The sequence below is a fragment of the Sapajus apella genome, unplaced genomic scaffold (genome assembly GCF_009761245.1).
Source record: "Sapajus apella isolate SASKATOON/1434 unplaced genomic scaffold, GSC_monkey_1.0 scaffold108, whole genome shotgun sequence".
Lineage (NCBI taxonomy): Eukaryota > Metazoa > Chordata > Mammalia > Primates > Cebidae > Sapajus > Sapajus apella.
The window spans coordinates 3,191,749-3,204,167 of record NW_022437048.1 but is presented as its reverse complement, the minus strand read 5'-3'; positions in this window follow the sequence as shown (position 1 = coordinate 3,204,167).

Sequence of the window (12,419 nt, the reverse complement as noted above, 5' to 3'; positions counted from 1 at the left end):
ATAGTCCCAGAGCTAACAAAAGTTTTTAAGCAGGTAGAATCAGTGATAGATCCAAGAAAACCTTTATTTTATTCATACAAGCTTTCATGTAGTGATTATTTATTGACTACTACCTATGTGCCAAATGCTGTGCTATGTGCAGGGATGTTAAAATGAACATATTCCTGCACTCTCAGAGCTAGGAGACATGCAAACAAGTATTTGAAATAAATAATCATCTCATTACAAATTTCCAGCTTTCCAACTGTCCCACTAAACCTGTTCTTCAATAGCATGAAGAGCCTAAAGCTCTGTTCCTCTTAATTTCTTCTCAGTCCATCATTCCCATCCTCACAACTCTCTCCTAACCTTAAACAGCCTACAACACTTGTTTTATTATTTCAGCCACTCTATTGACAGCACTCTCAGTGACTTCATCCTCTACTTCCCCCACACCCATTCAAATAATCATCAACCATGGAGCAATCTATCAACTTTATTTGTTGTTATATGCAAGCTACTGAGAACAGCTATAAGAAATCTTGCCTTCTTGTAAACTGAAGTTACATAATTACATGTGGGTGCTTAACACACTGTACAATTATTAATGCATTTTCTGGTGCTATGCCAAACCTTCAAAATATTCTTTACCTATGTATCTTACCATGCCCTTATCTTCTTTAGCATGTGATATTTTCTTCTACTAACCAGAAAAAATGGAAGCAATCATATGAGAAATCCTTTAATTTCCTTTCCCTTTGATACATTTATATTTGTACTCATTCTCACACTCTGGGCTTGGAATAAACAAGTTTCTTCTACTTTTCAAAACTAATCTCTTGCATATGTTTTTCAGCCAGTCTCATTCTAACTACATAGGTATCTGAACTTTCTATTAATGTGAGCTTTCCACTATATTTTTCAAACTGTCCCACCCTGATGGACCACTTGGCACATTCTGTAAACACTATCAAGTCTCTTCCATCAAGCCTCTTTGTACGAACTCTCACACAACTCAATGCTAAAAAGAAAATATAAAATAGCCTAATTTAAAAATGGACAAATAACCTATAAAGACATTTTTCCAGAGAAGACTTGCAAGTAGCTGAAAAGTACATGAAAAGATACTCAACATCACTAGGCAATAGGAAAGCATAAATCAAAACCATAATGAGGTCATACCTTACACCCCGTTAGAATGACTAATTAACAAAATGCTCTGATAAGAGTACACTATTGGTGGGAATGTAAATTGGTACAGCCATTAGGGAAAACAGTATGAATTGTTCTGGAAACACTAAAAATAGAATCATCATATTTTTATGGTATCCAGCAATCCCACTTCTTTTTTTTTTTTTTTTTTTTTTTTTTTGAGACGGAGTTTCGCTCTTGTTACCCAGACTGGAGTGCAATGGCGCGATCTCGGCTCACCGCAACCTCCGCCTCCTTCAGGCAATTCTCCTGCCTCAGCCTCCTGAGTAGCCGGGATTACAGGCACGCGCCACCATGCCCAGCTAATTTTTTGTAGTTTTAGTAGAGACGGGTTTCACCATGTTGAGCAGGATGGTCTTGATCTCTTGACCTCATGATCCACCTGCCTCGGCCTCCCAAAGTGCTGGGATTACAAGCGTGAGCCACCGCGCCCAGCCCAGCAATCCCACTTCTAAGTATTTATCCAAAAGATTTGTAAAAGGATTTTAAGGAAATATTTACACTCCTATATTCATTGCAGTTTTATTCACAATAGCCAAGATATGAAAGCCACCTAAATGTCCATCAACCAATGAGTAGATTTAAAAATGTGATACACACTGGAGTATTATTCAGCCATAAAAACAAACAAAAAAGATTCTTCCATTTCCAATAATGATGAACCTAGAGATTATGCTAAGTAAAATAAGCCAGACACAGAAAAAAATAATCCATAAACTCACTTATACCTAGAATCTAGAATCTACAAAAAAACTTAAGGAGTTTGATTTTTTTTAACTCATTGAAACATAGTATAACAATAGTTGCCATGGATGGGGTTTGTGGGGGAGGGGGTAGTAGGGGAGAATAGAGGGATGTTGATCAAAGAGTACAAACTTTCAGTTATAAGTTCTACATATCTAATGTACAGCATGGTGACTATCATTAATAATAATGTATTGTACACTTAAAATTTTCTCAAGAAACCTTCCTTTTTTCTTCCCATTATCTACCTGGAAATAAGGGAGCGTGGGAAGATCATCAGAAAGTACCATCAACATAATGATGATTGCGTAAGCAAAAATATCTTCAACAGCTCCCTTGGATATAATTAAGTTAAAACTTTTTTTTTTTTGGTGGCTTTTTGTTTGTTTGTTTTTGTGTGTTTGTTTTTTGCTAGACCATGTTCTGTCACCTAGACTGGAAGACAGTGGTGCAATTAAAAGCTCACTGTAATCTTGAACTCCTGGACTTAAGCAATCCTCCTGCCTCAGCCTCCTGAGTAACTGGGACTACAGGCACATACCACAATGCCTGGCTAATTTTTTAATTTTTTGTAGAGACAGGGTCTCGCTATATTGCCCAGGCTGGTCTCAAACTCCTGGCCTCAAGTGATCCTCCTGCCTGAGCTTCCAGAATGCTGGGATTTCAGGAGCGAGCCACTGCACCAGGCCTAAAATTTTTCATACATGTTTTCCATCATTGCATGGATATATCTGAAGACATATACTGATATCTTTAAGTAAATGATTGTAGAAAGCAAAAATATTCTAGACTAGAATCATTTGTTTTGAAATAGGTGGTGTTTTTTCTTCTTCTGTCCTTTTCCTACAAAAGAGAAAAATATGCAGTATTCACCTATAAATTGTAGTAATTGCACATATATATATATACTTTTGCTCTCTAGGGTGACTCTGGTGGACCACTGGTTGGTGGAGATTCTAAAGGCATCCTTGCTAAAGGTTCCTTCCTGGTATTGAAAGCTGGAGAAATGAACGTGCTCTTCCAAACAAGCCTAGTGTCTACACTCAAGTGACATACTTTTGAGACTGGATCACATCCAAAACTGGTCTCTAGTACAGAAGTTCCCTGTAGATTAAAGCCCAAAGGTTATATGCTTGTTAAATGTTTGTAGTTCCCAAACAATATATAACTTAGATGTCACCTCTCCTGATGCACATTTAATGTTGCATTTAAACACATACTGTTTTAGAATTATGAAAACTGTTTATTAGAATTTGAGAAAAGTTTAATGAGACTAATGGACTAAGACATAGAATTTTCCCTTTTACCTATTCAGATTGATGGTAATTATATGAGTAAACATGGATTACAGTTTATTAGGGAAGTTTTCTCTACTAATTTGCAGAGCCAGAACTCTTGGAGAATCATAGAGTAGGTATTAGCAACATACTCCCTTCTGAGTCATCCCCTGCTGACAAGCATATAGATTCCACAGGACCAACATAGTAGTAGTAGGTTGTAGTCTAGTGAGTTGCAATAATATTGCCTATGAAAATTACTCAGGATAATGTATCTACCTGTTTTCTTTCTGGTTCTTGTGCCAACACTAAACCCTTATCTATTTATGACTTCCTCACCTTGAGTGACACAAAACAACATGATAATCCCCTCAGGTACATGGAATAGGTCACAATCCTTGCTGACTTGTTCTCATTCTCCTTCAAGCATGAAAGTGAAGTCAGAAAATGGTTCTCAAATATACACAGACTTAATAGTAAAATAATCTTCAGACACATGGGATATGTTTCAATAAGTGGCTTGAATAGACCACGCAAATACTACCATAGTGCATTCCTCCAAACTAATAAAATTTCTCAATCATACAAATTATCAACCAGAATAAATAATAGAAAATTCTGCTTTTACTTTGAGGGAATGTGTTCTCTTTCTGAGTCCACAAGGGGGTATAGTTCCAAGGGCAAGAACTTCCCAGCACCATGCCCCCCTTCCATGCCTTTCCATCCAGGAGATTTAATGGTTTCTGTTTTAATTTTCATGGGCACAGGAAAGGGTCAAAAGTCAGTCACTCCAGCAGAAGTTTAAGAGAACTCTTTTCATTGGCCAGGGACCTTGGAGAAGGTGGGAATTCCCCCCTCCCCCCAGGTTAAAAATCCCTGTTTCCCTCATGGGGTGGATATCCCCTCTGGCATCCCCTTCCACACACTCCCTCTCATGGAAGCTTTCTCTCTTCCTCTCCTTTTTCTCTTTGTCTACCTTAATAAATCATTTTCTGTAAACACTGTTTGGGGTCTGATATTTACTTTATGAGCCCACCTGCTGTAGTCCCCTCTCCCATTCTTGAGAGAGCGGGAGACCAAGAGCCTGGAGCACACTGGGGAGTGAGCTAAGCACTCCCCTGAACCCCAAAACCCCAACATTACAGCTTCACTCTCCTTTTTCCCACACAGAAATCCTAGCTGAAGGTACAGATGTCTAAAAATGCCCTGTTATGCCAAATTAGCAAATCAGTTGTCATTTACCTGAATATTATCCCATCAGGGTGCTTTCTCAGATAGTAGTCCACCAGTGTCTCTTCAGTAATTTATCCTCTTCTTTTTTATTGCTGACAGTTGTACAGCTACCACTAATTGCCTTCATTTTGATAAAAAAAATTTTCATAAACCACCTCAAAATTGCATTAATAGCAGATAATATTTACTGAGTCCTTTCTATGTGCCAGGCACACTTCACATGTGTTATTACATTGAAATTTCCCTCCAATGCTGTGAGGATGGTCACCTTGGGGAAACTGAGGTAGAGAAGTCAAGTAACTTGCAAAAACCAGAGAATATATAATGAACTGAACTAGGATTCCAAATCAGACAATTGAATTTCAGAGATCACAGATTTAGCAACTATACTATGGTATGTGACATAATTATAACCAAAGCTCTATCTTCCATAATCTTCTAAAATGTAATATTTGTCATAAACTTCATGGATGAATAAACACAGTAGCTTTTTAAATTGCTTTTAAAATATTTGACATAGTGTTTTACATTTATAAGATACTTTTTGATGTTTAACATTTTATTTTTTGATGTTTTAGAAATTGAGCATAAACAAAATAAAACTATATGCATAATGTCCAGGATTCTTTAGTTGCAGGAGTCTGAAACTCAATTAACACTAGCCTAAGTAAAAAAGAAGACATTTATTGGCTTATCTAACTAAAAAATTTAGGGATCTGCATCCGTTGACATATCTGAAACTGGATCCAAGAATTCAGTTCTGTCTGTCTCTCTCTCTCTTTCTCTCTCTGTCTCTCTCTCTCTCATTACATCTTAACTCTCTTCTTCTTCTTAGTCTTCATTCATAGGCAGACACTTCCCTATGAGGTGGTGAGACATGTCCACTGATTCTAGACTTAGATTATTGTTAGTGATAAGCTACCAATCTCAGACAAAAATACAGTAATATTGCCCAAAGGCTATAGTAAAAATAAAAATTAAAAAGTCCTGAGGATGCCTCTGATTACCAGCTTGGATCAGGGTATCACTCCTGTGATGGAGGAGGTGGGACTTTTGATTGACAGCTCCTCAGATCAGGGAGGGGCATTTCCAGAAAAATAAAATGCTTCTTTTTCTTGTAAGAATTGTATATGGTTTACATACACACAAAAACAATAGGTAAAGAGGAGCACTGGTGGCTTAAATAACTAGGCTACATTGCTTTTTTCCAAGATTAACAGAATATGTATAGTATGAAAAATCTGTGATTTACAAATTAAAAACATATGAAAATATAAAATCTTTTGTTTGTTGTGACGTTTTATTATTTTGAATAACAGAGTATTAATTTAGAATGTAGCACATTTTGCATTGGGTAATAGGTATTGTTTTTATCTACCTAGCATACAAAATATTTTATTTTTAATTTAGAAAAAAATTTAACATAAAGACAGGCATGTTAATACATTTGAAGGATGTACTTCCAAATAAGTTGGCTGTAAGTGACCTGCATGATAATGGGCTGAATGATAATGAATTCCCTTTTCCTCTCTGCAAGCCAAGCCAGTAACAATGGGGAGATACCATTATTACTATTAATAATGTCTCCCACCTGGGCACCAGCGTCATCACCCTTCAGATTGGGGCATTTATGCTATAAATAGTATCTTGCAAGAGTTCATGATGAAAGCACGCAGAAAAGAATGAAATTGGATCCTGATCTTATAGCATATGCAAAAACTAACTCAAAATGGATTAAAGACTTAAATGTAAAATTTGAAACCATAAAACTCTTAGAAGAAAACGTAGGGGGAAAAGCTCCTTGACATTGGTTTTGGCAATGATGTTTTTGGATATGACACCAAAGGAATAGGCAACAAAAGCAAAAACAAACAAACAAAACAAGTGGTACTGCATCAAACTAAAAGGTGTTTGCACAGCAAAAGAAACAAGGAACAAATGAAAAGACAACCTATGAAATGGGAGGAAATATTGCCAAGCCATATACCTGCTAAGTGTATTATAATCATGTAGCCAAAATATATAAAGAACTGACAAAATTTAATACCAAAAATACTCCAATAACCCATTTTAACAATGGAAAATTACCTGAATAAATACTTTTCCAAAGAAGACATGCAAATAGCCAACAGGTACAAGAAAAGATGCTCAACATCACTAATCACCAGAAAGTGCAAATCAAAACCAAAATTAAATAACACCTCAATGAGATAATACCTCACATCTGTAGAATGGCTTTTAACAAAAAGACAGGTGTTGCTGAGGGTGTGGAGAAAAGGGAACCCTTGTCTGTACACTGTTGGTAGGAAGGTAAATTGGTATAGTCATTATGGAAAACAGTATGGAGATTCCTCAAAAAATTAAAAACAGATCTACTATAAGATTCAGCAATCCTACTTCTGGGTATGTATCCAAAGGGAGTGAAATCAGTATCTCAAAGAGATATCTCCATCCCAATGTTGACTGCAACATTATTCACAATAACTAAAACATGGAAACAACTTAAGTATCCATTAATGGATGAAATTTTTTAACGTGAATTTTTTTAAACTCACACACACACAACATTATTCAGCCATGGAAAAGAAGTAAATCTTACCATTTGTGACAACCTAGACGAACCTGGAGGGCATTATGCTAAGTAAAATAACCCAGACACAGAATGACAAATACTTCATGATCTAAAAAAAGTCAACTTCATTCAAAGAGTGTAACAGGGGGCACTAGGGACTGGGACTTGGGGAAAATAGGGAGATGTTAAAGAGTACAGTTATAAGATGAACTAGTTCTGGGGATCTAATGCACAGCTTGAGTTGTGGTGGATGTGTTCATCAATTAGACTGTAATCATTACACAGTATAGGTATATCAAATCACCATATTGTAAACCTGGAATACATAAAATTCTTATTTGTAAATTAAATATTTTAAAATTTAAAAAACCTTGAAATAATAGTGGAAATCCAATATGCTGAATATAAATTAATTATTCTCAAGTTTATTAAATAGGTCAGTTAAATATAATACAGACATTACTACAAGTGCTGCATGTTGAAATAATATGGACAATATCAATATACTTTCAATACATTATAGACTCCCTCATCAGGCAATTCAATATCTGGTAAGACTAGTTTTATTAAAATATGCCACCCTTATTAACATTTTCACTTTGACTTCTTAGTTCTCTCATTTTTACTCAGACTGCTGCTTTGGCTGCTTTTCAGGGTTCTTTTTTTTTTTTTTTTTTTTTCCTTTTTTTGTCTCTTTCTCACTGGAGTGCAATCAAATGCATTTTCAGGTAACCATAATCCTGATTAGTAGAATGTCGGTTAATCAAGTTTTATTATTCAAAGACTTGCTTTAAAATATTTTTCTTTGTTTTTATGAATGTTTTGGTGATCTAGAAAAAAAAATCTATAGAAGTAATACTATGTCATAGGCATATACCCCTATCTATGAAATTACACCTTAAAACAAAGGCCTTGTATGTGTAATATCTGCATCATAGATGAAGAGAAATAGGCAGAGAGAAAGGGATTTTTATTCTTCCACTTCCTATTATCATTTCTACCTTTGAAAAACAATACTAATAAAGTTCCAAATTACACATCCTAGCAAAGCAATTAGTGGAAAAGTTTCAGATCACTCTGTCACTGAGACTGGAGTGGCTCAATCTCAGCTCACTGCAACATTTGCCTCCTGGGCTCAAGGGCTCCTCCCACCTCAGGCTCCAGAGTGCCTGGGACTACAGGTGGGTACCACCATGCTTGGCTAATTTTTTTAAATTTTTTTGTAGAGATAGTTTCTCCCCGTATTGCCCAGGCTTCCACTTGGTTTTAATCTTATATCCTAAATGCTTTAAAAATACAGTATTATTTTTATAAAATTTGATTTTTGAAAAACTTTTATTTTAAAAGTCTTAAGAAAGGAAAAATAATAAAAGTGAATATGTTATATAGAAATTAATAGGATGTCAATTTCATGTGTGCCCAGTCTCACTGAAACATAACGAGAAACAGATAATGCCAATCATTATATTTTTCTAAATTGCATTTTAAAATCTTATTTAGATTATTACATATTTGTATCACAAATTCTTAATTAATGCAATTATTGGGGACCTAGCTTTCAAATTTCCAATTCCCAAGAAGGTGGAAATAAGATCTGTTGTATTTTAAAATTGAATTGCATCATGAAATAGAAACGCTGTGTATCAACAGAAGATTATCAGCAAAAGAACAAAATTAAAATTATACTTTTTTTTTACTCTTTTTAATACAAGCAACCTGCATAAAGTTTATGTAAATAAAAATATCTTGGCCAGGCATGGTGGCTCATACCTGTATCCCAGCTCTTTGCGAAGCCGAACAGGGTGGATCATGAGGTCAAGAGTTTGAGACCAGCCTGGAAAATATGGTGAAACCCCATCTCTACTAAAAATATAAAAATTAGCTGGGCGTGGTGGCACACGCCTGTAGTCCCAGCTACTTGGGAGGCTGAGGCAGAAGAATCACTTGAACCCAGGAGGCAGAGGTTGCAGTGAGCCAAGATCACACCACTGCACTTAAGCCTGGGCAACAGTGCGAGACTCTGTCTCAAAAAAGAAAAAAAAGGTCTCATAACAATACAATTATAAAATATGTTTGGAAATATCAAATATGAGCTTTGGCTAGCCTTATTTTTGGTATCCACAAGTATAGTGTGTAGTACATAATGCTTAATAAATGGTGAGTTGAATTGTTAAAATAAATATAATTTTTTTATTGCTGGTTTAAATCTTTTTATATATTCCTAATTATACTTAAAAGTAAAAGATTACTACTTTTAGTATTTAGTGAATATAAATTTTGAAAGATAAACATGCTTATGCTTCTGCTTTTTTGTTCATTTCATGTTGATGATTTGTATTATATATGCATTTCCCTAATCTGATCTCAAAAATCTTACATAAATTTTCAACCATAATTTCCCATCATTTACCTCTAAGACATCTATACCGAAATAAAAATTGCAACAATATTTTACAGTGTGATTCTCCAAATAACATGCTCTCTTGGAAAAATGAAAGTGAATCTGCCATGTGAAATGCTATGCATAATTTAACATGGCTTAAAAAAACTTGGTATGGCTTTTAGAATTCGTTGCTTGCCTTCACAGCAATTTTATGTAAATATTTCCTCATAATACTTCATCCACATTCCTTCCTCAAATTCTTCCATTTAAACTTAAATTTTTAAAGTTCCTCTTTTACTCACTTCACAGTTGTCATAGACACTATCATTCTTGGTTTAACAAAGTAAGTCATGTTTTCAAAAACTAAAAAAAAACTTTTTTTTTTTCTGATACTGTGCTACCGCCATCTTCTCTCCTTACTGGAAACAAAAATTTTCCCCCAATGCATTTTCATACATATTCTTCTCATTTGAAAGAGCTGCCTTCCTCTATTATTTTATTCTCATGAGTAATGAGGTATGAAAAATATTTCTTGCTTCCCTGGGTCACTTCTAAACCATCATCACTCTTTCCCTTCAGAAGCCAAACTTGTAATTCTCACCCCTCCAAAAAAAACTGGCTAGTTAGGTTCAAGAAGATGATGGGAAAAATAATATGAAGAGAAAAAAAGATACTATAATTGAAAGCCAGCTCAGGTGATGAATCAGCAGGAGTTACTCATCCCTAGAGCTGTCTGGACTCCTGTTAGCTTTCTAAGTCTTGTGCATTATGAAAGAGAACTTCATTATCTAAGACAGGCTCCCTTTCTTGCAACCAAAAGGGCCTATTAACATGGTCCTTTAGTCGCTAAGGACTATGGCACCAACCTTATAGACCTTTCCACCCCAACTCCTACCAGAAAGGTAGCATTGCATAGTAGTTAAGGACAGGAGCTCTAAAGGCAGACTGCATTTTATGGAGTCCTAATTAGAGAAAAAGAATCAGGCTGGTGGGAGCAGGGGAGAGCAAAAAGAAAAAGCAGATAAACTACAAGGACATATAGCCCTCCTGCGCAAATAATTCACAATCCTCCTGTGCCCAACTATCACCAGACACCTGCAAGTTAGCTCACTGCAACCTTGGCATTATCGATACTGCACAAAGCCTTCTCCAGCATACAGCATAAACACCACCCTATAAAATCTCCAGCAAGCCTTTGTTTCTTTGCAGTCAACTTCCCTTCAGCTGATACTGCCGTTGTCTCCCTGGTAACATATTTTCCTACTTTCTCTACAAATCTACGTTTCTTGACCTACAATGGTAAAATCTTTTGCCCCTGCACCACCAGCGTAGATAGCCACCGCTCCTCCATGACAAACTCTAATATGGAACAGGTATGTAAACTTCTCTGCTTCACTTTTCTCAGCCATAAAATGAAAATAATAGTACTGACCTCTAGGGGTTGTTGTAAGATCTAAATGCGTTAACATGTGTAACATGCTTAGAAAAGTGCCTGACACAAAGTAAGTACCCAGTAAATGTTAACTATTTGTAGTAGTATCAGTATTGACAACATCTTCAAAATCTTTATAGCTGACTCATCCAACAACTTAGATTCAACAACTTGAGCTCCTCAAATGCATCAAACATCATTCACCTGGCATTCATAGCCACACCCTGCACTTCAGGTCTTTATACCTTTCATGTCGTGTTGTTAGCAAGGGTTTTCCAAATAGATTAAATGCCTTGAATGTTGATTGCCCAATATTCCCCAAATCCCTTCAAGGCATTCTTTGTATGTTACACAATAAGTTTTCTGAAGCATAAATCTGGCCATACCTACTCTATTTTACTCCATGCCGTATACAGGTAAAGCCTAAGCTCCTTTTCTTGGAATATAGGCTCTCCAGATCTGAAGGTTCCCTCATTATTTATACTTCTGCTCTCACATACCCTTTGAACTTTCTCACATTGTCTTCATATTTGAGTATGTTGCTCCAGCTTGTAAGCATGCCCTCCCTGTCCTTGTACCCCATTCCCCAGTCACTTATTACCCTGTGTGCTATAGTCACATTCAGCTTGGTTGCAACCTCTTCCCGAACCAGTCCGTCATTAACAAAGAAAGGGAGGGAAGGAGGGAAGAAGGGAAGAAAGGAAGAAGGGATGGAGGAAGAGAGGGAGGAAAGGAGGAAAAGAGAAGAAAGGGAAAGGGAAGTGAAAGGGAAGGGGAAGGGAAAGAATGGGAGGTAAAGGGACAAATAATGAAGCTTTTATGCTCTAGTCTTTTTTTCCTAAATACAGAAGACAAAGAGCAAAATATACTTCACTAAAATCATATTTTTACATAAATGTTCTTTCCTTTGTTCTTTTGGTTGTTTTTCCACTTATAAACACTTTTCATATTTGTATGTCTTTCTAATGGTTATCCTGTTTTGTTCATTTCAGGCATATGGCCCTGATCAGATTAACTGACATGATGTATATGCAAAGCCTTTTGAGTTCTTCAGAAAAATAAACTGTCTCAGTCAAGACTGATTAGTTATCAGGAAGCTATTATAGCTAATGTAGGCACAATTTTTCTTTTGTTACTCTCCTAGATGAATCAGAACTTAGTTTTGACTTGGGTAAAAATTTTATAGTCACAAATCTCAGGTGTGAGAAAAATATCTTCCATTTGTATTCTATATAAATAGAGAATAGAAATATGTCAAATCTGGAAGTAGTGAGAGGAGCTGGTAATTCTGGACATGTAGTGACAGTCAAAAAGGAACTCAGGTATAGGACTGGTCTAAGCTGTTCAAGATTCAGGAGACAGCCAGTACACAGGGAAGCTGAGGAGATGCCTAAGATATGTCTAAAACACTTATCTAACCTTCTGTAGTAACAAACAAGCCCCTAAAAAGGGACAGATGATGCTGTGTTCGCTTTTTATCACCGGCAAAGGCTAAGATAATGTTTATAGTAAATATTTAGTAACTATTTATTAAATAAATATTTAAGACAGAATAAACAAATATAATAAATGAACCAATAAGAATGC